Source organism: Balaenoptera physalus, assembly GCF_965194825.1.
Source record: "Balaenoptera physalus genome assembly, chromosome: 8".
Taxonomy (NCBI): Eukaryota; Metazoa; Chordata; class Mammalia; order Artiodactyla; family Balaenopteridae; genus Balaenoptera; species Balaenoptera physalus.
The window spans coordinates 93854091-93876837 of record NC_138887.1 but is presented as its reverse complement, the minus strand read 5'-3'; the positions used below and the strand labels follow the sequence as shown (position 1 = coordinate 93876837).

Genomic DNA, 22747 nt, shown 5'->3' with positions numbered 1-22747 from the left:
TTAAAATAACGAAGAGGAGTTGGGTGGAATGCTTCAAGTAAGATAAACTGATGAGTAAATGCATAAGGACAGACTTAGATACAGGGCCTATAAATTAAGGCTACTGCTGATATTGAGCTAGTAGAAACTCAGGGTTCATGAGGGAGAAAGAATGAGATAATGCAGGAAAGACAAAATGAAACCTTAAATTGCAAGCATTACAGCACTAAAATGAAAAGTCTGAACTCAGTGCAACGACGGTAATTATTTACCTCATCTACCACCAACAGATCATTTTAGCTTTGAATCAATCCAATTTGGATTATGTATTGATATTTGAAACAAAACACCCGAAGTCTGCTAGATTTTGCTATGGATGAAGAAGGACTATCCTAATGCCAACTCTGAGAGGATTTTTCAAAGCCATCACCATCTGTACTGGCATATCTTCTAAAGCCTGTTGTATACACCAGTTATACACACCTCGCTAATCCCTAGAGAAGTAACTTTGCTCTCACAGTCAGTTTCCATCATAAGAAGTACTGTTTCTCCTGTGTCAAATTTTCTTCAGATTATAATTATCCACTTAAGTTCTAGTTTGTATCTCCTTTTCTCCAGCATATGTGTCACCATCACCTGCATCCGTACTATACTTAACTCCCAATTTTCTAAACGTCCACAGTATTTTTTTAAAAACTCACTGGTGACAATTATCATATTTGCTGCCTGTTATACACTGAATTATGTCTTCCCAAAATTCATCTGCTGAAGCCCAACTTCTCTCTCCCCAACAATGTGACCGTATTTAGAGATAAAGCCTTTAAAAAGGTAATTAAAGTTAAATGAGGTCAACGGGTGGGGCCCTAATCCTAGAACTGGCGTCCTTATAAGAGTGGGAGATACCAGGAGCACACACATGGGAGAAAGCCCATGTGAGAACACGGGCAAAGCGGCAGCTGTCTGCAAGCTGAGGAGACAGGCCTCAGGAGAAACCAAACCTGCACACACCTTGATCTTGGACGGACAGCCTACAGAACTGTGAGAGGGAAATTTCTTTTGTTTAAGGCACCCAGTTTGTGGTATTTTGTTATGGCAGCCCTGGAAAACTAATACACTACCTGTATTTACTGAATACTTTTCATATCTCCCTTATTTGACTTCGATACTCTGCAGGGCAGGAAATAAAATTATCCAATTTTTTAAAAAATCTCTTATACTGCTCAGGATATTTGATTTGTTGCAATAATGTTAGATGATTAAATGTTTGTATACATGAATGAGTGAATTTCAGATTCTTATAGAGGAAAGTACTCTTTAAGGAAGATTTAAACTACTGCTAGGATAGGAGAGTTAAAAATCACTTAAGAATCCCAGTATAAAACAGGAAGAGCGCATTGTAATGGAAATGATTTTGACTTAGGAATCATAAAACCCTGACTTTGAATCCTGGCTCCTCCAATTAATAACTGTGTAGGTTGGCCTTCAGTTTAGTCATTTAAAAATTGGATAATAACAACACTTAACTTTCAGTATTATTAGAGTTAAAAGAAATTGTTAAGCACTGACTCTAATTTCTGGTGGCACTTGCTTAATAAACATTGGCTATTTTGACAATTTTACATAGTACAATTGGAAAAAGAATAAGGTAGGGAAAAACCTGACAAAAGGCGGTAAATGTATTATGAGAGGTCTGATAGATGCAGGTGAAGTACAGAGGACAAAAAAATAAAGAGCTTACTAGGGACAAGGCAGTACTGAAAAGCACAGCGCGGTCTGTTACCCTAACTTTTTATACATAGCTATCCACAGGGGCACATAGTTCTTTCCAGCACTGCTAACTAGCCTGCAAATAACATAAAAGAGAATGATTGGATTCACATGGAGCTTGAGACCAGTCTGGAGAGTGTGGCCAAAATAAAAGAATATACAGAGAGAATGAGAAATATTAGATTCTTAGTCTACGCTGGATAAGAAAATATGACAAGCCCAAAAGGAGCTGACAGCAAGGGAGGATGTGGGAATGAAAATCATGATTTTTTTTTTTCCTGCTTCCATTTCAGTTATTTCTTGACTTTACCAAAACTATGGCTTTTCAAAATTCCACACCTGGTTATACCCAAACACTGAGCCAGCCACACTGGCGGGGGGTGGGGGGGTGGGGGGTGGGGTGGTCCTCTCCTCTGATCACCTGTTTTCAATTAAGTCATGGCAACAGAATTTCAATTTTATGATCATCTCATTTCTTACCTGTTGTCATGATTCACTACTGTAGGACCTGTGGTCATTCAAAATATTCATCTAGGATGTAGGATTGCCATTACAATGTCTTAAGATGTTTTGTTTATAAAGATAGTGCCTACTATTTGCTGTCATCCTTAAAGGAGCTACTCTCAGCAGTGTAATTATAGTTTGTATGATGTTAACGGCGTACCTCTGGGAGCACACATTATTTCATGGCTTTGTAAAAAACGTTATAATTATATAATCACCAGGGATGGCATTCCGTCTGCTCAGGGAGCGTATAACATCTCAGCAGTTTTCCATTAGAGCATCACTGATATGGAGTTGGCACAAAAAATAAGGTGCCCCCCCTCAGTTCAAGGTTAACACATAGGAATCACAGAATTCATACTCCCATTGAGACTGGTTTGCCCTTTCTCAAAACTTTTCCTCATCTAAATGAGTTATTTGATATCCTAGGAGCTCTTACCTCTAAAATATAACATTTTAAAAGCTCCTTACTGTACCAATTTAGGAAAAACAAAAACACAATGTTCTCCAAGTAGCTAAGTACAAAGTAATTATGCAAATTTGCTGAAGTGATAGAGATATTTTCATTTATTGTAAGAAATTTTCATGGAGGATTTAGAAATACTATTAAGTAGAAGTTCCTCAGAAATTACAAATAATGATAAAAATTGATAAGGGTGTGGTTTCTGCTGCATGAATTTCCTACTAGAAGATACATGTATGCCAGTGAGCTTCAATAAACAAGCAAGCAAGGCAGAGAGGGTCACTTCTTGGTTGTTTGGATGGATAAAGTTTAAGAAGAATGATTAAGTTTACCAGGATATTGACTTGATGATTTTTCCATTCCTTCCAAAAATATGTCTTAATATTATTCATTTGAACATATTTTGGATACTTGCAAAAACTAAAGAATATTATAGTTTACAAAAGGTATATCTAATATATAAAATGTTATGAGTTCTCTCTAGAATATTTCTAATTAAAGTTACTAAAGCAAAATAAAAAGTCCCTTAAAGCATATTTGTCTATATCAAATAAGCATCTCGTTAGTACATGATTCTTTATGTGTATGTGTGTGTATACACATTTATGCAATGGACATCGTATGCAAAGGACCACACATTATCTAAAATAAACCTCAGGGAATGGCAAGTGTCTGGGCTTTATCTTTTCCATTAGAACTGAGGGAGAAGGCACTTCCAAATCAACCAATGCACTCTAACTTTTGAATTTAAACATTTTATTACTTTAAAAAAGCAATAATAAACTCATTATTTGTTCACATAAATAACATCTTTACCATTAAAAATAACTATACTTTCTAAAATGAATTGAAAGAGTGCCTTTTTGTTTTGCATTTTTGCAAATCTCTTTAATGACCAGTTTAATAGAAAAGAGCTGGATTCTCCTACCTGCTTTTGTATTCAATCTGTTAAGATATGTTCTTTTGGTTGAAACATATGAAGACAATTCCACCTAGCAAAGATATGTATTTGGGAAAGGGTGGTGCATTTTAATAGCATTCTCAGATAACTGTGGATATTCTTCTTTGATACTACACCATACCTTGACTAGCGGCAGTTTCTAAAAGTAGTTGCAAGGTGGAATCTGAAAGCCCATCAATGAAGTTTCCATATTCTCTTACATTAAAATCCATTCCTCTGTTTTGCGCTTTGAATGGATCTTTTGCCCGTGCATAATTTTGTAACACCCTGCACTGAACATTTGTGAAATATAGTTCCCTGAGTTATACTCACTTTTCAAATGTTGCCACATTATATACCATATATATAAAAAAACACATTTTCAACATAGCCCCCACCTTGTCATAAAAGTCTCTAAGTATTAGGAAGCTGGAAAACTCATAGTAGTGGCTATGACAGGCTCACCTCATTCATTTTTGAGCAAATGTCTACCAAACACCCACATCTCAATAATCATAGGAGGCATGTCAATTGTTCTCTCACAAAAAATGGTCTTGCATTGAAATAAGTGGCTACTTCAGTTTGCCACTTGAGCAAGTGCACAAGTGTTTCTTCTTGAGACAACCAAGAGTATTTTGTTTGAAGCAGAAGTGCTCTGTGAATATTTACCATTTCATCACACAAAATATTTAAATATTAAAACCCTCAAAGGTTGAAATTTAATAAGATTAATAACTTTTACCACTTCCACGTTCTTAACTGAAACTGGCTCTTTATTTTTAAACAGTGAAAATGTGGTGATGAAGAATATGAAAATTTGGTATCCCTGCCTTCATTTGTGCTAAGGCATCTCTATTCAGTATTGCTTTTGCAGCATCAGTGCAAATATCAATGCTGTGAAAAAGGCAAATGCAGTCTTTGAATGGTATTTAGAAGGTTTGACCCCATGGATTTCCTAAGAGTATCTAAGAGACCTCCGGGGGGTATGGAGCACAATCTGAGCACTCTGCATAAACTCAAAACCCTTTCTTGAGCTCTAGACCCATATCTTCAAGGGTCCACTAGATGTCTTACAGGCACTGCTCTTTCAAGCATCTTAACTGATTATTGATCATATTTCTTCCTTTTCCCTCAAGCTGTTCCTCTTTCATTTCCTGTCTCTGACACCATCATTACACAAGTCACTCAAGCTAAAGACCTGGGAGTCACTCGTGATTGTTTTTCTCTGTAACCCTTTATATCTAATTAGTCACCAAGTCCGATCTCTTACATTTATGCATTTCTGTCCAACACTATTAAGACTGAGTTAGTTCAAGCCTTTAGCATCTCAAAAAACTGCCCTATAACCAGTTTTCTTCCCCTAATCTCCTTCTCCTCCTAGGCATCCTCTACTCTCCTACTAAAGTTAGCCTTTGAAAAAGCAACTTTTGATGATGCAATATGGAGAAACAGAGGCTCTGTGTCACACATACTGACCTCAATTCCTCCTCTGCCACTTCTCAGCTGAGTGACCTTGGCAAATTACTCAAGCTCTCTCTGTTATACTTTTGCCTTTGTAAAAGACAAAATTAGTAAAAGTGTTTATCACATATGGTTGCAAAGACAGAATGAGATAATTCACACAGAGTGTTATCTAGATGAATTCATAGAGAGTGTTATCACATAGCCTGACATCTAGCGAGTTAGTAATAAATGTTAAGGATTATTATTTTGTCAATTCCCTCCTTAAAATTCTCCTAATTTTATTGTAAACATTATCCGACATGTCTTTCTCACTCCTAAACTATGATCTCCTTGAAGTTAGAAACTTTACCTTATCTTCACTTTATCCCAGGGCATAGCACAGCGTTTGAAACATAGTTGATGCTTAATAATTATCAGTTAATGACTGCAAAGTGTTCTCTGAATTATCTACAAGTGTAGACTTCGAATTTTTTGTCATATGTCTCAATTCTTGAAGATTCTACCTAATTACCAGATGAAAATATACTGTAATATATAAACACATACAAGCTAAGTTATATACTAGGATTGACCTGCTGACATATCGTCCTCAATTGGCAAAATCCTAAGCCATTTTTAAAACACATGTCTTCTAAAAACTTGTAAGAGCAAGTCTTAACATGCCCATTGACTGGCTTGAGGAAGGGTAGGGTGGGTCTATAAAACTCATTAAATTGTATGTAATTTTTAGTGAATATCATGTATGCATGTTGGAGAGAAGAATGTCTTTTGCTTTCTTCACATTCTCAAATGAGGTCTATGAACCAGACAAGGTTAATAACCACTGATACAGAAGATGACAGAGAATATGGTACCAGGAGTTGGCTGGGTCCATGGCAGACAGGTGGAGATATATTTTTCAGCATGAAACTTTTTGGAATATATCAGATCATACAAGAAGACAACTGCCTACCAAGTGTATATTTATCTAAACTTTGAAAATAAAAGTCATGAAATCCACAACCCTGAATGCAAGTACCTGACCTCTAAACAAGAGCCAATAAATAAGATCATTAAATCACAGTGTCAATTTTGCTACATGCTTCTTCACGGTCTACCTTGTGTTTGTTGCCAACACTGCAGGGGGCTTAGAGAGAGTCTGTGATAATCATAATCTTGGATTTTGTTTGTGTGTGTGTGTGTGTATGTGTGTATGCATTCTCCCAATTTTTTAGGTAATCCAATTTAAACTAATGAGTAAATTTTAAAAAGTATACATATGGTACATAATATATATAACATGATATGATATGTACTATGAATATACATTTAAAAACAACATATATAACATAAAATGTAAACTGTAATAGGCAATATAAAATAAAGTTTATATGACATGAAATGTATAATACATAAAAATGTTTTCTAAAAAATTATGGCTTTTCCATCATAATAATTTGCATATTTGATGTAGGTAATTCACAAGATTTTTATATAAAATATAATTTGAAGCCATTACTCTCTATCAATAATAAAAAGCCATTTTTTAAATAACTACATTTAAATATCTTTACAACAACATTTACTAGGGATATACCAGTTTAAGGTAGATTTTTATTTGATTCATTTTTGTGGTGTTACAAGTTTATGTGATTTAACAGTTAAATACATTTAGTGGACCTGGGTGTATATTGCTTAAACCAGTGTTTGTCAAAATATAAGTATGATTGGGACCACAATTTAGGACTTGACAATTAATTTTACTTGCAGTATATTTTAAAAGGTGTTCAGCTACAGGCTATCATGTGAATAGAAATCTGTCCCTAAGTTGAGATTTCCTAAGGAGTTGAGGTAAGAAATAACATGGACATATTATAAACATAAACATTCTGAAATCAAACACACTGATTAAAAATTCACAGGATTGTCTCTAAATTATCTAATAAAATAGTCATCATGCTGAAATAATCATTATCAACTTTTCTACCTTTATTATCTGTTCTTGTCTGCTTCAGAAAAATTAGAAAATTAAATGCAAAATCTTTCCATTACTGCACTGTTAAAGCTGTAAATTTAAAAACAAATCAGAGAATATGAAAGTTAAGATCCTCTTAGTAACATTAACTTGTCCGACATTGATTATATATAATTCCACTATTGCTGGTTAGTGTTCTAAATGTTTATTATAAGGCATAAGAAATGTAAAGAAATTAATGTTGTTATTAAAACTCTAACTTTTCACTCTCTTGAGTTATGAAGGTTGAAATCTGCAATCTTAACATTGTATTAGCATGAGATTCTGCAATTTAATGAAATAAACTGGTTGAGAAAATGAACTATGCTCACTCAATAAAAATGATGTCTGTTTTCTTGAATGGAACACTTAGAGCACCTCATTTAATGGTAACAGATGAAAACTTTAATAATTTAGTAGTTTTTATAAACACTGATAAAGTAACCTTATAAAACGATATTATTGTATATACCTGCAAAATCTGTAAAATCATGTTATATCAAGTTATCAAGATTCTTATCCATTAAATAATGGAGACAAATTCATATACAATATAGTGTTATCTACCTGTCAAATATATAATTAATTATATTAATAATTAATAATTAATAATTAATAATATTAATTAATTCAATTACTGTTATCACATTTGTAAAGGAACTAAAAAAGCACTTGATGGAAGGAATAATAAATAACATTAAGATCCCATTGTTCTTATGAAGTCTGTAATGAATTACAGACTAAAAGGAATAAAAGAAAAACAATAACATAAATGATAAATAAAATTTAAAATAAAAAAAAAATAATAAAATAAAATTAACCCCCCTAAGAGGGCCAGAGTCTTTGTAGGGTTTGTTCAGTGATACATAAAGTATATAGAACAGTATCTGGGCTATAATAGCTGCTCAGAAACATTTGTTGAATAAATTAACTTGGATGGTACCTTCAATAATACAGAAGTTCAAAAGCTCCTCTTTATAGATAGTGAGAGTCCTTGAGAAAGGTTTAACAGCAGGGCAAATTTGAGTAACCAGCATAGCAACTATGTACTCCAAAAAAAAAAAAAGACCAACAAAATCAAGTATTTCCACAATGAAAATCCATCCAAGGATACTATCTGAGACTAGTGGCTGCACTTCAGGCTATTTTACTCATAGTTACCTCATGGGGATAAACATCGAAGGTAGGTGCATTAAATTCAGAAAGACACTATTAAAATGATCACATTCCCTAGGAAAGCATCATGTGTGTGGGGTGGGGGAGTAGCTCATACATGATACGGTGATGGTGGTGCTGGTGATGATGGTGGTGATGATGATGGTCTCATATTTCCCACACCACTTGAGATGTTCATCTAATTAATCCCTGAGAAGCATCAGGAAAGCGTGGTGAGTCTTCCTTAGGTGGATGCAAAAGGACAAAATTAAATCTCTTAAGAGGATTGAGAAAGAGGTAATGGCAAGTAGTATAAGCCTCCCATAAATGGGAGACATGGTGAGATGTTAACAGAGAGGAATGATACCCACTCTAGAGTGGGTCAATTAAAATTATTCTTTGGAACCTATAGCACAAATATATATGTCAACTTGTTTATTCACATATTCAACAAATATTTATTGAGTATTTGGTATATTATTATGGGCCCTCTAGGCAGGCTATGCATGTTCAAGTCCTACTCTACTGCCAGTGATATGCCGATGAGTAAGGCATGGCATCTGCCTTCTAAGGATATTATAATAAACTACAGGAATTAAGAAGCAACAGTTAATACACATAAACTTAGAAATATACAATCTTATATTTCTAAGAAGTACAGATATGATTAATCCCTAAACATACCTTTAATAATGGCTAAAGCACATCTATTAAGGTGCAGCAAGATAGGACCCTTTCACTTTGGTCTTTCATATTCTTTGTTAGAAAGAATGCTGGATCTAGGGGACTGCATTTACTCACGATGAGGTTGTGAGGTATGTTTTGATCAGGTTTTATGGAAGATAGAGCAGGCTGGCTGCTCTGATCTCTGTTTATGTCAGAGGAACTATGTCTCAGCTACCTTGCATGTACACAAATGGTTAGTGCTAAACTCCTGACTCAGATAAGACCTGACCTTTATCTCGCAAGATATATATTATCTTTGTCAAGGCACATGAGCCCACTTTGTTTGGTTCTAAATTGATAGCCTTTTCAATCTTTTAATGTCATTTGAACAACAAAATAATCATTAGAGGCTTTAGTAACACAATCAGCAATGGCTTCTTAAAGTTCGATTCAGAAAGACCTCCAAGAGCTGCCAGCATCCCCAGAAGCCATGCCTCTGTTAGCCCTTTTAGGGAGGTGTCTTAGTCTGTTCAGGCTGCTATAACAAAATACCACAGACTGGGTGGCTTATTACAACAAAAATTTATTTCTCACAGTTCACTCGTTATCTGGTGAGAGCCTGCCTTCTGGCTCAGAGATGGTACCTTCTAGATGTAACCTTACGTGGTGGAAGGGGCAAACTAGTTCTTTGGGGTATCTTTTTATAAGGGCTCTGCCATCAAGACCTAATCACCTCCCAAATGCCCCACCTCCTAATACCAATCCCCTTGAGAGTTAGGATTCCAACAGAGGAACTCTGGGGAGGGGGGGGACACAAACATTCAGTCCATAACAGGAGGAAAACTGTGGCCAGACTCATCTGTAACAATCACTTCATTCTGTAGAATGGTGGTGTGTAGGACACCTAAGAGAAATCTTCCCCATATTTGAAATCAAAGAGGCAGCATTATAGTGTTCAATAATTTCCTATTTATCTTCATCTAGAAAATGTACTTTTTAGTGTCAAACATGAGAGCTTCCTTCTTGAGCTTACTCAGCTCCTTAATGCAGTTGCTGCTGAGTTTGCAAATCCACATAAGTGAAGGGCCCAGATGCAGAAGTTAAAAAGCTGGGTAAGAATGAGGCCTCTTTGGGCTTCCCTGGTGGCGCAGTGGTTAAGAATCTGCCTGCCAATGCAGAGGACACGGGTTCGAGCCCTGGTCTGGGAAGATCCCACATACCGCGGAGCGACTAAGCCCGTGAGCCACAACCACTGAGCCCGCGCGTCTGTAGCCTGTGCTCCGCAACAAGAGAGGCCACGATAGTGAGAGGCCCGCGCACCGCGATGAAGAGTGGCCCCTGCTCGCCGCAACTAGAGAAAGCCCTCGCACAGAAACGAAGACCCAACACAGCCAAAAAATAAATATAAATAAATAAATTAATTAAAAAAAAAAAAGAATGAGGCCTCTTTGTTTTCATAACTGTATATACACAGACCAAAACCTGTTAGGACTACTTGAGTATTTTAAGGGCTGGGAGACCCTGATAACGAGTTTAAGAACTATTTATTGAAAGACCAATAAAAAGGCTTGGAAAATCTTCAAAGCAACAGATCATATAGATGCTAGTTAACATTTTTGAGTTTAAACCCTCTTAGAAACAACTTATTCAAAACAATGTAAAGATTTGGACTTAACTACTTGGGTAAATGTCACCCATACTATAGTTTCAATGAAAAATAGTCATGGGACACTGAAGGCCACAAACATATTTCATCCAGTTTTACAGCCTCACATTTCCCCACTGAACTATGTCTTTGAGGGAAAGAACTATGTGGGAAATAACCTCTCATATCCTCCTCTTTTTCCAGAGCAGAGCAAAAATAGCACTTAGCACGTACAACAGAAATGACAGCTCTTATTAATAATGCTCATATCAGTCAGTGAAATATCTAAAAGAAGTTTCTCTCACATTTTCATCAAGACAGTGTGCTAGATTACATAATAGAGAGACCAAGGCACCAGTCAGGCAGGAGCAGTATAAAGAAATTTAGAGAGAGAAAGACAGAAACAGAGAAGAAGAGACATTGAGAAAGAGAGATGAGAAATAAAGGCAGAAAATTCTGAAGAAAGTACTTACTTTCATAATAAATATACATTTTTCTCATATTTGGAAAACTTAAAATTTTACAGTTGAAATTGTCTTTTCATTCTTATTAAATATGGCATGGGGCAACATAATCTGTTCTGGGTTTATGGACTTGAAAGCCATAATCTCAGCCTTGTCAAGAGAAGCATTAACAACTAATATTTTAAAATAGAATTAATTAGTGACTCACACTCTCATTTTCCTTCCAGGACAAAGACTCTTCTTCCCTATTCCATTAACATCTCAACTACTGGATTTCCTCTGATTTTTTTCAAAAAACATTTTGAGTGACACAATCAACAGAGTGAAAAGGCAACCTAAAGAATGGTGGAAAATATTTGCAAATCATATATCTAAAAGCTGTTAATATTTAGAATATATAGAGAACTAAAACCACCACCACCAACAAAAACCCCAAATAACTCAATTAAAAAATGGGCAAAGAACTTGAATTGACATTTTTTTCACAGAAGATTACAAATATGAAAACATGGAGCATATGAAAACATGCTCAACATCACTAATTGTTGGAAAAATGCAAATCAAAACCACAATGAGATACCACTTATATCCGTCAGGATGGCTACGATCAGAAAAACATAAAATAATCAATGTTAGGGAGAATGTGGAGAAATTGGAACTCTTCTGCACTGCTAGTGGAAATGTAAAATGGTGCAGCCACTATGAAAAACAGTATAGTGATTCTTCAAAAAATTAAAAATAGAATTACCATATATTCAGCAATTCCATTTCTGGGTATATATCCAAATGAACTGAAAGTAGGGTCTCTAAGAGATATCTGTACATGTATGTTCATAGCAGCAATATTCATACCAGTTAAAAGGTAGAAATGTCCATGGATGTATGAATGGTTAAATAAAATGTGGTATATACATACAATAGAATATTATTCGGCCTTTAAAGGAAGGAGATTCTGACCACATGGCTGAACTTTGAGGACATTATGCTACGAGAAATAAGCCAATAAAAAATATTGTATGATTCCACTTACATGAGAGACCTAGAGTAGTCAAATTCATAGAAAGTAGAATGGTAGTTGCCAGGGAACGGAGGAGAGGAAAACTGGGAGTTGTTGTTGTTTAAATTTTTTAAATTTAATTTATTTTTTTATACAGCAGGTTCTTATTAGTTATCTGTTTTATACATATTAGTGTATATACGTCAATCCCAATCTCCCAATTCATCCCACCACCACCACCCCCCCGCCACTTTCCCCTGTTGGTGTCCATAAGTTTGTTCTCTACATGTGTCTCTATTTCTGCTCTGCAAACTGGTTCATCTGTACCATTTTTCTAGATTCCACATATATGTGTTAATATACGATATTTGTTTTTCTCTTTCTGACTTACTTCACTCTGTATGACAGTCTCTAGATCCATCCACGTCTCTACAAATGACCCAATTTCGTTCCTTTTTATGGCTGAGTAATATTCCATTGTATATATGTACCACATCTTCTTTACCCATTTGTCTGTTGATGGGCATTTAGCGGGAGTTGTTTAATGGATATAGAGTTTGTTTTGCAGGATGAAAAGGTTCTGGAGATTGGCTGTGCAATAATTTAAATATATTTAACAATACTGAATTACACACTTAAAAATGGTTAAGATGATAAATTTAATATGTATTGTACCACAATTAAAAATAATCCAGACTTTAGTAAAAAAAAAAATTTGAAATGTCTCAATCTTACAACTTATGTGGCAGAAAAGCATACTGCCAGGTGAAAAATATGTTCAAATAGGGTCGAAGGGATCGATCAAATGCTCATTCCTCAAATTTTAGTACTTTTTATCCAGCCAGTTCTCCTAAATTTTAAGCATCTGAACTATACTGTTTTCATTCTCCAAAGATTCTCTCAGAAATATCTGCATAAAATTATGCATTTTTTAAGATATGAGAAAGTTCTGCTCATTTCTCTTTTAATCTGTGATCTATTCATACTTTAAGAGCAATTCAACATTTCTTACCCTGTGGGGGGTCTTCTCTCTATGACTGTGCTGAACACTCTTTCCTGTGGGCTACCATTATGGAGTACAAGAAACTCATTTATTGAGTTTACTGCCCAATTACCTTTTTACTATCTGTGAGCTCCTTAAGGGTAAGGATGCTTCCTCTTCATCTATGTATCCCAAGAACTCAGCAGAGAGCCAGGCAAGAAATAAAAGTTTAATATTTATTTACAGGATAATGGTGAAGCTAACTCTTGTAAAACCATCTTATTAAATAATTGAGAAATTAGTTCCTCTTAGAGATCAGAACTATGGGGGGGGATAAAAGTCCACTTGCTCCTTCATTTTACTAAATATTATTTTACCAAAAAATAAAATATAATTTTGTTTTTCTTTTTTGATTTGAATGTCAAGAAACAAAATGCCAAAAGTTTGTCCTAAATAAAAGTTTACCCCTAGCATTAGTAACCTAGTGTGAGTAATCTGGTATTATTACACCAATATCGCATCCTGTCTTATCCTTGCATCCATGCTACTGTAACATTATCTTGTTATAAACTATCTCACGTCTATTTCGGAAGGAAGTGAGATATGATTAAAATATGTAAAATATGCAATATAAGGCTAAATATGAAGGTGCTGCTTCAAAGTTGTCTTTAGTTTCTTTTCTTTGTTCCATGAATAATGTCTCCCACATTTCCGTAGAATCCTAAACAGCTGCGCTCTCATTACTGCAATATCTGTTCTTATATGCTTTATCTTGTCTGGTTCAGTTCTGAGTAGGCGGTATAGTCTGTTCTCCATAATTTGTTTTCTAATGTATATCCACTTGTGTGTCATATTAGTTATTCTATTTTTCCTTAAACTGCAGCTAAATTAAGCTATTTTTCAAAGTAATAGGACAACCTAATGAAGACCCTTTCTATGTAAGATATGCACACTTTAGTTGGTATAATTAAGACAACAGAAAATATGATTTCCTTCATAACAATCTTAAACTGCAGAATTTAGGAGATCTATATCTAGATTTAGATTTAGGATAAACTGTGATGCTTTAGAAAAGTCTTTTGACTCCTTAGGACTAGATTACCTCAAAAGTTCTTTCCAAGTCTAAAATTATGGATCTATCAGTTATGTCTAGAATGATAGTTGAGGTGCTAAGCCCTTGCCTGGAAATAAGCATAAGTACTCATCAGTTTATACAATGCTTTCTATAAAAAGAAGCTACCCTGAATATCATGTTAAAATAGTTCTTTATTCAGATTAACATAAAATAAAAAATTCAAACTGTAGAATGGCAGATTATGCTTGCATTTGCTATGAACTTCTTAATTAAGTATATTGTCAACATTATACTACTTTCAATACAACATAGTTGCAAATATGGCTTCTCAATAATCACACAATTTCTCACCTTGGTATCCAGTACAGACATTAGTCTGGTCCAACTTACATACTCAATCAATATATGAGGATTTCTTATGCCTTAGTAAGTAAAGCCAATTTCCCCCTCAGACTAATTTCATCGTTGAAATATACTGCAAGTTTATTCCTACTCTCACTGTTATTTGCTCCTTGAAAAACATATCAGACCCTTTCCTGACAAACCAAATACCCTGAGTTTTGCAAGGCCTACCTGGATCGTTCATATCTTCTGTGAAGCATTTATCGGGCTATCTAGTACTCAGACAGCTTAAAATGACCTATCCATATTCTACATTTTTGTAGTACCACAGAATTCATACCTAACTTCTAATTTAACATCTAGTAATATATCAACTCCAGAATAGAGCAGCTAATTCATCCACAAGCACATATCCTACTTCTTGCCACACGTTTAGACTGCATTGCCCAACCTCTTTGCATCTGGGTGAACCTTATGACTAGTTCTGGCCAATGCCATGTGGGCAAATACAACGTTCAACTACTCTGACGCCTGGCCTATAAAACTTTTAAAATCTTTCATGCACTTTCCTCCTTTGTACTTTTCTTCTGGCTGTACACAGAGGATTCAATAAGGATTATAAGCTTCTAGGTGGTCACAAAGGTCCTAAGTACCTCCATGAATGAAGGGATGGAATGAAGCTCCCCCCTCTGCCCCAATATACAACTTTATATGGTATCCTTGTTTTTCTTGGGTCGTTTTTTACTTCCCTCATTGACCATAAATGACTGAGACTATATCTCAATGCTTTTTGAAATTCTGTATATAAGCAAATATAATTAATAACATTCATTCAACATGAGCATATTTTAATAGAAAATGCATATTGTCTTTAGATTTATACTATCATCGTTCAATAATATGCATTCCATATTCATAAAATATTCTAAATATTTAATTATTTTTAAAAACTGCATACTATTCAATGATCATGCTAATCATATATCTGCATAATTTTAAAAAGTAAAACAAAAAATTAACACTTTCGTATTCACTATGAAAGAGAATAATGGCCAGATTTTCTTCTGATTGTTGTTCTCTGTAGGTGCTATAATAAGTAATATAAAGCTAGAAATTGAAAAAAGAAAATCTGTAAGAGTCCATGAACACATTCTCAAGTCACTGAAATAACACACAGTTGGTGTATGAATGAGTTCATGAATCATTTATCAGTGGTGACAGAAATAGAAATTATTTCCCTCAGAAGTCTATCTTGGCTACAGTACCCTGTAAATATGTTCAATATTTGAATCTGTACTTTTAGGGAGGGAACTAACATTAATTGAAGGCTTATTCTGTGCCAGGTGCTTTACATAAATCATTGTACTTACCCCTCACAACAACTCCTTGAGGTAGTTATTTTTATCCCCATTGCAGAGATGAAATACCTTAATGAAGAAAGAACGCGGCTCACAAATGGCAGAGCCCTGACTGGAAGCCACACCTGCCTTATTCTTTCATACTTTTTCTCTCTAACACAGAATTCTCTCTAGCATCTCTCATCTATGTACTTTTTCACGACACTTTGTATTTAAAGTACTTTACTTCTCTATTCTAAATATCAACATAAAAGTTCAAACAGTTATAATTATTTAGTGAGTTTCAACACTATGCTAGACAGAATAAAGTTTTAAAACTCATGTAAGAGTTTGCCTTTTATGAAAGGTCACATTGAAAGTTGTCCACTTCCATTACAGATGATCCTTTCTATACCATTTTTCTCCCCTTCTCCCTGTAAATCCTGGCTTTTAATCTCCCGTCATCAGATTATATTGCTCATTTTCTTCATTGTTTAAGTCACTTAATGACCTTGCAATTAACTCCTCCAAGTTTCCCAACTATTTTAGCTCTGGCCTAACGGTCACTCTTTCCAACATGACTCTTTTTTTCTCTTTTTTTTTTTTAGGCAAGTCAGCTGACAGCTTTATCGCATTGGGGAAGTGGATAGACCGCTCAGGAGCTCTTGGTGGGGCGAGTCCGCTTTCTCTTCGCCATCACAGCCTTCTGGCTGCGCAGGCCTGCCGGATGGCGGCCACGCGCAAACCCGGGCGGTACTTGTTCTTTCGGATCACGTGCCGGATTCCGCTGAGGGTCGCCCGGGCGTTCTTGTTGATGGTGGTCCGCATGTAGGAAGCGGCTGCCTTTCGCTGACTGGATCTCCGCTTCATGACCACCACGACCCCTTTGCCGTCTGCCGCCGGCTCCACACCCACAGTCCGGCGGTGAATGAACCTGTTGTAGCGGAAGGAGCTGCGGGCCTTCCGGTTATTGGGCTCGGTGCTACACGTCTGCTTGCTCCTCTTGATCAAGAAGCTGGAGCAGTTCCGCCTGATCATCCATTGCAGATGCGCTGACATGGCGGCAGCTCCTCGCGTGGCGGCGGCCAGATACGCTCCAACATGACTCTTGATTTAATTGACAACTTCAATATATACATATATGATCCTTCCTGACCTGTGGCCTCTTGACTGCTTAATCTCCTTCCCTCTAAATATCTTGTCCTCCCTATTATCTCAGCCAATTAACTGCCTGGCCATTTCTAGACCTATTCATTGTTAGTAATGCCCGTAGTTTCACAATTCTGTTTCATGCAACCTCAGTTCTCTGACCATCATCTCCTCTCTTTCCAGCTCATTTGCTCCAGTATCTCAACCCTAACAGTCATATGCCCACTGGGATCTTCAGTCTATTGAAGGAAACACATCTCAGTCCGTCAACTCCCTTCACTAGGCAAAATTACAGTTCTGCTTGGATTTAACTCTCTTCAACACCCACACTTGTACAGCTAAATATGCATGTAGAAACACACAGCAACTCTGAATGATCTCACTTCAAAAATTCAATTTGAAAAAGTGTTGGAGGACTCTGAAGGCTGCCCACAATCATACTATATTTCACTAGTACATGTACTTTCCACTCTCCTTGAGGACGATTTCATTCCTTCTCCTTTCTTCTTAAATTTCTAACACCTCCCTCCTAATACTCCCAGTCGATGGCTTTGCTTTGTCTCCACTGAGAAAACTGAAGCAACTAAAAGGAATCTCCAGAAACTCTCACAGCGACATGTATTCACCCACAATTGAACCCGTATACTTTGCTTTCTCTCAAGTTTCTGGAGATAATGATTATTTACTCCTGTCTAAAACCTTCCCTTGTGCACTAAATACAATTTCCATCACCTATCCAAGAAACTGCACAATGGAATTGATTCCCTTTTCTCTGCATTATTAATTTTTTATTATGTAGTAGAGAAAATCACCACCAGCAAAAATGTTATTTTTCTCCCATTTTAAAAGAATCATCTTTTAAACCCCATTTCACCTACCAGCTATAACTGATTATCTTCTCCCTTCTGCAGCAAAATATCTTCAGATATTTGACTATACCCAGTAATATCAATTCCATTTCTCCTAATGCTCCTTAATCCTCTCCAGTCAGATTTTCCCCCTGATCATTACACCAAAACTATTCATGTCAAGATCACCAATTACCTCCAAATTGCTAAATCCAATGGTCACTTTTCAGTTATTATACTTATCAACATCAAGTATATTGTCCTTGACATATTTTCTTCACTTTGCTTCCATGATACCACACTCTTGATTCTCTTCTAACAATATTATTTTTACATCTCAACCTTCTTTGTTGGTTTCTCCTGCTCTTCCAGACCTCTTAATGTTGGAGTTCCCTAGATCTCAGTCCTTTATTCTCTCCCTCTCCTCTGTCTGCATCCACTACACCGTGGCCTCAATCAGCATATACATTTTAATAACAGCAACAATGTCACCCAAATTTAAACTTCTTGCCCAGACATGTTTTCTGAACTTCAAACTCCTATACACAACTGCCTACCTGCCAGATGCATTGAGTTGCCAAATAGATATCTCCAACTGACTTGTCCAAAACTGAACTTCTCATTCCCTTCCTCCTGCAAACCTATTCCACTCAGTCTGTTTTGTTTTTTCATTTAAATAGATGACCCATCCTTTCAGTTGCTTTCAAACAAAAATCTCGGCTTCATTCCAGATTTTTCCCTTCTCACATCCATATCCAATTTTTGGGAAATCCTGTTGTAATATCTTAAAATATACCCAGAACCTAATCATTTCTCACAATTCTCATTGCTACCACCTTGATACCAAGCCATGATTATTATTATTCCAGTGATTACTGAAATCATCTCTTAACTGGTTTTCCTGCTTCCATCTATGTGCAAATGATTTCAACAAAACAGCCAGTGATCCTTGTCAAATCTAAATCATATCAAATCTCTCCTCTGCTCCAAACCCTCTACCAGTTCCTCTTCTTAGAGTGAAACTCAAGCCATTACAAGCACCAACAAGGCACTATAGTGACTGCAAGATGAGGCTCCACTTCCTTTCTGATCTAACTGTTCCCTCACTCATTCACCTCCAGCCACCTGAACTCCTTACTGAACACACCAGACATACTTATGCTCTAAAGGCTTTCACTAGCATAACTCTTTCTTGGGATGCTGTCCTCCAGATATGTGCTTGTCTATGGCCCTGAACTACATCAAGTCTTTGCTCAGATAACATCTTCTCAATGACATCAATTTTCACCATTTAAGTGAAAAATGCAACCCGACCCCCTTCTCCTTAGCTCTGCTTTATTTTCTATAGCATTTATTACTTTCTCTTATCTAAATATTTTGTGTGTGTCTGTATGTATGTGTGTTCCCCTAATGTAACCCTAGTGCCTAGAATAGTAAACACATGGTATGTGCTCAATTAATATATAAAATAATAAATGGATCAAATAATGAAGTATAAGCTTATCAAACCTACACCCTACACACACACACACACAAACACACAGAGCTCTAAAGAGAATTGGAAATTTATCCTTTATAATTGAAATATGATGATAATATACATCTAAATGATACTTAATAATTCTATATACAGAATAATAGAGTCTCAAAATTGTGAAGAACCTTAAAGCTCATATAATCCAGTCACGTATGCGATGTTTATGTTTCTTCTACATGTTTTCCCATAATAATTTTCTAGTCTATTCCTGAATACTGCAGTAATGGAGGACCTTTTGCATAGTTTGCAATGAGACAACTGAAACTCAAGGTTAGTTAATGTTGCCTGATATTTTACAGCAATTAAAGACAGCAGGAATGATAGAATCTGAAACCAGGTCTCTTGCCTACTAGTGCCCTTCATTACACTCAACTCTGTATAGAAAACCTTTAGTGCATTTAAATATATGTTTACTGAATAGACCAAATGACTTCTTTAAAACTGGCAGTTATAAAATTTTTATGTAATTGCAGTCAATTTAAAAACATTATCAAGAGTCTGTATATGTAGATAACCCTCAAAAAAAAACTTGAAAAACACTCACTCGTTTTAAAATTGAAATTATTTTGTAAGTTTTCTCATTATCAGGCAATGAGGTTGATAAAATAGTAGCATCAAGTGATACTAAGCCTAGAGAAAGAGAATTCACAAAATATCTGAGGTACAGAATTCCACCGGTAACTTCAAAACACCACTATACTACGCTCTAAGAAATCCGCCTTCACGTTAGAAAGAGGAAGACAAAAATGAAAGCAAGAACAGAAATAATGTAGATAAAACAAAGCCCTTTAAAGTTTCCCTCCCAAAATAACTCAAGCAAAGATTGACTATATCACTTAGAAAAGTCACTGTACGTTCTACTACTAGGTGAATAGAAAGAGGTACTAAAAAGAAACAAAACCCAAAGAGTATGTCTGAATTGTGAGTTTTTCATATTTTAATTATGTTTTGGAACTCTGCTCACCATAGCATGCTGTGATACAAAGGAATAAAAAACTCATAAATTATAAGAGTCAATGAAATGGTCATAATTAGGATGTCTAAAGACAACACAGCCATCACGAATAACAAAGTGCTCAGTGGTGTCATTAAACTGTTTAAATTTTTAAAGATCCTCCTGTCAGAGTTCTTCTGTAAAGATGTTATATTTAACGGATAAAGGGACAATTTTTATTACTGTGAGACTCTGAAATGTAAAACAGCTTGACATTTTTGATGCACCATGTCACAGCATATCATGTTCAAATAGACTTTATTCTGTGCAGCTCAATTATATATACTACCAAATGTAAAATAGATAGCTAGTGGGAAGCAGCCGCATAGCACAGGGAGATCAGCTCGGTGCTTTGTGACCACCTAGAGGGGTGGGATAGGGAGGGTAGGAGGGAGACACAAGAGGGAGGAGATATGGGGCTATATGTATATGTATAGCTGATTCACTGTTTTATACAGCAGAAACTAACACACCATTGTAAAGCAATTATACTCCAATAGAGATGTTAAAAAAAAAAACTTTTAAAACTTCAAAAGAACATGGTGTCTTAGAATCATTTCTCAGAAGGAGCAAATTCTTGTTACCATGTTAGAAAACAGAAAAACTTTGTTTTTAAAACAAAAAGCACACCACATTAAAATATTTGTAAACTGATTCTCTCGAGTACTTTTCCTCCAAAGACTCTCTATATATACTCGTGCTCTTATTTTGTCATTATATACATATTATATACATATAATATATATATATGCATTTGCTTACATATACATTATACACATGTATGTATTAGTTTCTTGGGTCTCAAAAGTTAAAGATACGGGAATAGGACTTTAGAATTGTAAGGAAATTTACTGGGAATCTATTCCAACCTACTGATTTTACCAACAGAGGAACAGAAGTGAACAAAATTTAAAAACAAACATATCAACAGAATCCAGGTTAAACAGAATCTCTGATGGACCCTTTTGTTTTATGTCATATACATATTAGGTTTGAAGATCTTTGCTTGAATAGATTAAAAAATGACTTCAATTGCAAAGATTACTACCTGCATGGAAAGTCATTCACAATATCCTTCATGTTTTAAATTACTTACCTGCAAAGGTAAAATAAATGTAAGGACCACAGTTGATTTGCCAGGTAAAGAGAAATAATATTATATGCTTGCTCTTATTTCAAAGCTGAAAATGATACTATTTTAAAGATATGGGTCACACCCTTCAGTATGGTAAGTATGTACATTCGTGAGGACATCTATTATTTTTCTTTCTTTTCCTTATTATATAAGTTCTACAAAGAAAACAACAACTACAACAAAAAAGCAGACCAAACCAGTGCTAACAAAATTACTTGCGGTGCATAGTCAGTTGTGACTGTTCATGTGGGAACACAGAGTTTGGGACTGTAAACAAATCCTTGCTGGAGAGAAGATAATTTCTTAGACCAGTGTTTGTTTTGTTTTTTCTACTTTAGTGTTTATGAGAATTGCCTAGTAATCCTTTTCAAAATACAGATCTAGGCTCTCCTGTCAATCCAACCCCAACCTCCACCTACTTGGAGATTTTAATAAGCATCCTACCTGATACTAAGGCACTGGGTGTATCTGTAAGGTTAAGGGAAACATTTTTCTCATCCTCTCTGCCCTCGACCTTTAGCATACTGATTGCTTCACAAAAGTACTTAATTCGAGAACTGGAATAACTCTAACTGCCTCTACATATAGAGAATTATTTTGGCTTGAGCAAAACTCAGAATCTGAAAGATTTGTGTAATTATTTATCCATTTTTAAGAGGAATATTATTGCCACTAAGTATATCCCTATGCTACTAAACTGCAGGAAATAGATAGAAACATTTTTACCATTCATGGAACCTGATTTCAAAGGTCTTCCTAGGGAAGAAGTTACATAGGCAAGCACATGACAGAATTTGTCAAGGGATCTGGAAATAACTCAAGCTAACATATAAACCACAAAAAAAAAAAAAAAAAAAAAAGGTGGAACTTTCATCTTGGATGACAATATGGACAATTTAGGGGCAGTTTCAAGGTTAGGAGACTGGACTGAAAAAGTAGGGTGACTATTAACAGAATCAAAGACTCTCAGATTTGGAGATAGCTAAAGACATTATCCAATATAGTTACCCACCCTATCCTAATTACATAATATTCTTGACAAGGCCTTGATAGTTTCTGATTAAATACTTCCTGTGACAAAGGAATGAGACTGGAAATTTTTTTAAAATGTAACTACGTTTATCCCATTTTAAACAATAGGGTTAGCAAAAAATAATTAGAATATATGGCTTTGAGTTTTTACATTAGGATAAGTTTTTACTTCTTAGCAATATTGGTTGTGATATTGCTTCTCTGTGCTTCCGTAAGTTTGATTAAGTATTTGAGCCACATAGGAAAAACCCAAGATTAAAATGAATGTAGCAATTAAAT

At 35.5% G+C, this 22747-nt stretch overlaps 1 protein-coding gene and 1 pseudogene across 2 annotated transcripts in view; both read right to left on the bottom strand.

Annotated features, from left to right (window-relative positions):
- KCND2 (potassium voltage-gated channel subfamily D member 2) overlaps positions 1-22747 on the bottom strand; it is a 475988-nt gene that overhangs the window by 391442 nt on the left and 61799 nt on the right. The gene's annotated exons all lie outside the window — the stretch shown is intronic.
- On the bottom strand, positions 8235-19392 carry LOC309665815 (large ribosomal subunit protein eL28 pseudogene; annotated as a pseudogene). The gene has a single exon. The product of its transcript is annotated as a large ribosomal subunit protein eL28 pseudogene (transcript).